At 40.5% G+C, this 6122-nt stretch overlaps 1 pseudogene; it reads right to left on the reverse strand.

Moving 5' to 3' along the window:
• Positions 1-431: 431 nt before the first annotated feature.
• LOC143438421 (peptidyl-prolyl cis-trans isomerase H pseudogene) lies at positions 432-964 on the reverse strand (annotated as a pseudogene).
• Positions 965-6122: the final 5158 nt, after the last annotated feature.

Genomic DNA, 6122 nt, shown 5'->3' on the forward strand with positions numbered 1-6122 from the left:
CAGAAACAGCCAGACCTATGCTGAAACAGCATGGGTGAGCATGATTGACCAGGGCCATCAGGGATGCCAAGCAACTTTCTCTGCAGTGCTTCTCTCAAGGACATGAAGATTGATGAAATTAAAGACCTGTACAAAGCTAACTATGCAAGCCAGCCGTCACTTTCCATTGTGTCCTTTTTATACTTCCTCTAAACACCAGTGTCCTCCCATGAGTTTTGCCTCAGCAAAACATCATGTGAGTCTGTCTTAGCAAAACTCCATGTGAGTCAGTATCTGCTGACATCACTCTGCCAATTGGTCCAAGTCCACAGAAAACACCAGAACACTACCAGAGGTCTTTTGGTGTATTTCTTTCTGTGTCTGCTTCAGTGAAACATTCTTTCACATGTCTGCTTTAGAAAACACACTTTCACCTGGTTCAGTTGTCTAGATTACATTTCCCCACACTGTGAGATCATCACTGACAGTTTGGGCTTGTTGTTGGGGGCCTATGAGAACATTCTCGATCTTCCTCATCACTAGAAGTCCATCAATGATTTTTCCAAACACTACATGCTTTTCATCCAGCCAATCACACTTACAACACGTAATAAAGAACTGCCACCCATTTGTACTGGGACCACTGTTTGCCATGGAAAACAAGCCTGGAGCTGAGTGTCTAAGTTTAACGTTCTCATCTGCAAATAGACCAAGGTAAATACTGGGGACTCCAGTACCATCACCATCAACAAATCTCCACCATGAATCATGAAATACTTTATGACCCTGTGATGGTGCTTCCTTTGTATCCTATCAGAACACCATCTTTTCTGAACTTTCCAGTGCAGAATTGCCTAAAGTTCCCTGCCATCTTAGGCGCCACGTCTGCAAAGAGCTCAATCTTCATGCAACCAACTTCCTAGCCACCAACGCTGACATCAAAGAAGACCACTGGATTGACTGGACTTGAATTTGCCACCGCCATGGCTTTGATCTGGAAGTCAGGCCACACCTTCTAATAGTGCTATTCCCTGGGGCAAGCTTATACAAACCATCATATGCTGAGAGCAATGTGAATTGTGGAGGGCCAGCTCAAGAGGTTTCAGACAAGAACATTATTAGAGCCTTGTCCGGAGATCATTCTTGTGATAATTGTCAAAGAACAAGACTGATTTTGCTCTTATCTTAATAATCTGCCTGAGGATAAATTTAAGAATTTGGTTTTTTTTTTTTTTTTTTTTTTTTGCAGAGGAGAGTTCAAAACATATTGACTCTCTCCTGTGCACAAGAATGATCGCTCTTATGTAGATTTACAATGAAAAAGAGCAAGCAGCACAAAAAGAAACACAAAATATACAGTCTGAGGAAAAAAAAAAATAAGTGCCAGGAAATTTAATATTGGATCCACAGTGAAGAAGATCAGGAAAGGCCTGGTGGGGAATGGACTAAGGGAGTAGTTCCCTAAAGGAGAAGCCCTTTCAGCTAACTCTGCAACTTAGAAAAAGAAAAGCCTAAAGAATTATCTGTTCCTATAAAGCAACAACAACAGAAAGCCTATGAAAAATAAGCTCTCTTCAAAGAGAGGCCGTGGTTCGATCTCCAGCAAGCAGGAGAAGTTGGCAACATTGTCCATGTGGTTCTGGTTTTGCAGTCATAAAGGACACAAGAGTAAAGAGATTGTGGCCAAGAAGTAGAATGTGGTGGCTTGAATAAGAATGACCCCTAACCCTCATATGTTTGAATACTTGGTCCCCAGTTGGTGAAACTGTTTTTAAAGGATTAGAAATGGGGCCTTGTTAAAGGAGGTGTGTCATTGGGAGTGGGTTTGGAGTTTTAAAAACCCAATGCTATTTTCTGTTACAGGGTATTCTCCCTCCCCTGTCTCTCTATGCCTCATATAGTGAATTACATACAATCTCTAAGTTACAGCTCCAGGATAATGCCTGCCTGTCCGCTGCCATGCTCCTTACCATGCTCCCTACTATGGTGGTCATGGCCTCTAACCCTATAGAACCTTGAATCCACAATTAAATGCTTTGTTTCATAAGTTTCCCTAGTCATGGTGTGTGCTGGATAGTTTTATATCAACTTAACACATGCTAGAGTCATCTGAAAGGAGGTAACCCCAATTGAGAAAATGCTTCCAGACAATTCAGCTGTCTGGCCTTTTCTTAACTAATGATTGATGAAGAAAGACCAGCTAGCGGCCCAGGGTTCCATAAGAAAGCAGACTAAGTCAAGATGAGCAAGCCAGCAAGCAGCACTCTTCCATGTACTAGCTCCTGCTCCAAGGTTCCTGTACTCACCGGTTTTGAAGATGAACTGTTACATGGTACCATGAGTGGAATTAGCCCTTTCCTACTCAAGTTGCTTTTGGTCACAATGTTTCATCACACCAACTGTAACACTAGCTAAGACGTGGTGTCTCTCACAGAAATGGAAAAGTAACAAGGAGAGACAAGAGGACACCAAGGAATACAGGGATAAAGCAAGAATAAAGCACAGAAAGGCAAACATTAAAGTCTATCTTTCCATATCCAGCATTCAGAACTTCTGGTGGCATCATTTGGGACATACAGAGTTTACATAGACCTGTCCCTCTAGCTGTGACACTGGTAGCATACATGGGACATCATCTGAGGTGCCACCTCCGAGTGCCTACAGATTTCCTCAGAATAGTCTGCGTTTACAAAACATTTCATATATGTAATTAATTTCAGTATTGCAATGAATCAATGATATACTATTATTATTATCACCTAATTTCCTGGATAAATAATTTAATGTACAGGGAAGCTAAATGACAACTATTAACACATACAGTTGATTTGAAACTCGAGATATCTGGCTCCAGAGATTATTCCTAGTACAGTGAATGATGACCTAGTTGACCAGAAGCTGGTTAGTCTCCCCATGTCTTAGTTTTTGTTTATTGAAGATCTTCAGATCTTCTCTGCCTCCTATAGACACCTACCCCACCTTCTACTTATCTGTTAGTGCCTAAGCCGCCTAATCCATAGTTCTTTGCCTGTGAAGGCACCCACATGAGATGAGTGCTAAAATAAACCCTAGCTTCAAATCTTGGCCTAATGCTATACTCTCAACTCGGGTCTTTATTTTGATCTTGTATCCATTGTGCCAGGCTAGAGTCTTTCCTTTATAACATTTTATACATGAGATTCTAATGAACCATGATCATGAGCATGGTTTTTAAAAGCTACAACCCATAAAACAATTATATTATTACAAAAGTTTTATGTTTTGATAAGCCTCCAGAATGGTAGAAAAGACATAGAGGTCCAAATAAGCATTTTTTTAAATAATAAATCAAATGTATATTCTCTATGAGCTGAAGGTGCTTAAGAGCTTTAATGGGATCTGAGGTATAGCTTTCAAGTCACAGCTCTGGGCTCTACAATGTAACTTCTCTGAAATTCACGTATCAGTTCAGACTCAGGTCTTACAAAACTTCACTGCTTCAAGAGTTGTTGACTCGTCTGATTTCCAAAATGTATTTCTACTCCCAACTAGTACTCACTATGTTTACTCAGTGTGTGCAGCATCATGGGCACACGATAGTGAACCATCAATCTGTACCGAACACTGTGTCTTTAAGTTAAAGATGCATCAAAAGCAGGATTATGTGCCAAAAGTTGACCGAGTTTCTGGACCAAAGGTTTACCAGAACCTTAAGCTGTATTTTCCTTGGAACAATGCTTCTGTACTCACTAAGTCAATGTTTACAGCTACCTTCAGAACATAATTTCCACAAATAGTGAAAATTAATTGAAATTTTCTAAGGAAATAACTGAATAATAGAAACATTTATTCTTAAAAAAAAAAACCATATTAACTAGCAATGAAAACTTTCTGAGAAAAGTCTATAGTCCAAGTATTAAATTCCTCAAGTCATAGTTTAGCCTGAGATTGATTTTATTGTTCCTGGAACATTCAGAAAGCAAGCTGGTCCCTGGTCACCTGCTGCTGCCTCTCAGAAGAGTTGTTATTGTGAAACCTTAGAAGAGTGAGTGTTTAAATAGTAAAAAGCTGTGGAGAAGGCCTGGTATAGCTTGTGTTAATCTAAAGTAATCAGAAAATGTCATTAAATTCATAGCCTGAGTTCAAAGCAAAACTTAATTCAGTGTTTTTTAGGGGAAACTTGGATCTGGCTTTTAGCTGCATAATCTACTTCTTTTCTTTCTGGTCAACAAACTAGGGGTCAAGTTTGATTGAATCAATTCATCAAAGGATCTACCTGTAAGTCCCATTCTCTCCCATCCTCTTCTGTCCTTTCTTCCCTCACTTACTTTCTTCCCCTCTTTAACTAATAGCCATGGAGCAGCTAAAATGTGCATGGCATTCCTTTAAGCATCACAGACACAGAAAGAAAATCCCCCGACCTTCCCCGAAATGAACAGGTTACTGCAACAGGCAATGAAGGCAGAGCTGCAGGTGGTAGTGTCAATCTCCCTGAGAAGTCATGAGAAAAGAGCAGATCCCAGGTGGGAAGGAGCAGGATGTGTCCAAGGCACAGGAAATAGGTGTGACTGTCATATAGCCCTGAAGTGAAGGTACAAACGAGACCAGCTTCCTGCCAAGTTTCAACTCCAATGTGTAGTGCCATTCTGCATATGGTTCCCAGCACTAATTATTTTGGCCCCAAATGCCAACACAGAATGACAACTTTGATGACTATAAATTTGGTCACAATTCCATTGCCAGGAAAAACCATGGAAACTATTCTTTTGTATTCTAGCCTTGAACATAGCTGAGAAGGAATCATCATCGGTGCCCTTTTGAATTCTGCCGTGTCTTTCTCAGTGCTTGAAGAAGGTACATGTTCTCAGCAGAGTAAAGAAACAAACACACAGACTTCTGGGTCAGGAGTCTTTTTTTTTTCTGTTTTAATTTAAGCTTGGTGTCCTCTGTCAACCTCACACACATGGTTCTTCGTCTGGAAAACTTTAATTTAGTTTTATGTTTCTATGATTATTTTCTGTCTTATATGAACCATGTTCTTCCAATACAGTATTTAATTTGGAGTATAGAAGGCTGTCTGCTATAAAAATGATCTTTGCTTGTGAGTGAGTTCATCTCTAAGGAATGTCTATGTTCACTGTGATACATCAGGCCAGTTTCCCATCATTTATCCATGCCTATCCTCTCTGCTCTATTCAGTTTAGATCTTATTATTATAATGATGTTAGGTTCTTGTCTGCTTTTCAGTTCTATGATATTCACCCCAGATTTATTGACTTTTCTTCAGTCTATATCTTATTAATTTCCTCCTCATAGCTCTCTAGAGTATACAATACTAAGATGGAACTGTTCCCAGATCTTGAGTTTTCCAGACACCTTGTCCACGCTGTTGCTGGTATACTTCTTACCTGCTAGCCACTCTGGGCATCTCCATGGGCATCATACACATGCTCCAGTGTGTGAACATAGAGTGCAAAAGGATTCTCTTGGGTTCTTCTCTACATTATAATCTTAAGCCTAGAAATCCTCACCTTTCATTCAGTTCTTCCCTCTACCAAGAAGGTACAGGAGAGGCCTGGCAAGGCTTGGGGACCACCAATGCAAGCCTCGGTCTCCCTAGAATAGCCACAGTCTAAATCATTCCCTAAATCACACCTTTCAACCTCAGTGACAGAAGTCTCCAGCCCTCCACAGCATCACATGATGATAATACTCATGTTACTAAGTCCCTGTTGGGGCTGGAGCCCCTGCACACCACACCTCCTATTTAGAGATCTTTCTCCTTTCCTCCATCATGTGTTTAGGATATATTCCATTCACTTGTGACTCCTGAAGGTAAGTGAGAGATGGAGACAATTTAAAGAATCTTAGTGTTAGGGGTTTACTTTTATAATCTTTAAACATCGCATTGGATACAAGGTGATAGTGAGATTCTTTTGTCACCTGTTTTCCTACAAGAGCCCAAGGGTGATGGGTATAAAATGGAAGTACAGGGGTTTACACCCTGGATTTTGTACAACTAGTTAAGAAAATTTTCTCTGTGGGTAGAAACAGTCTCAGCAGCCCAGGCTGACTTCATATTGACAGTCTTTGTGCCTCCCCCTCCAGATGACAGATAGGCAGATGGTACCAGACCCAACTGAGAAGATTCTCAATAGAAGGTG

This window comes from Arvicanthis niloticus, chromosome 25 (genome assembly GCF_011762505.2).
Source record: "Arvicanthis niloticus isolate mArvNil1 chromosome 25, mArvNil1.pat.X, whole genome shotgun sequence".
In the NCBI taxonomy this organism is placed as follows: Eukaryota; Metazoa; Chordata; class Mammalia; order Rodentia; family Muridae; genus Arvicanthis; species Arvicanthis niloticus.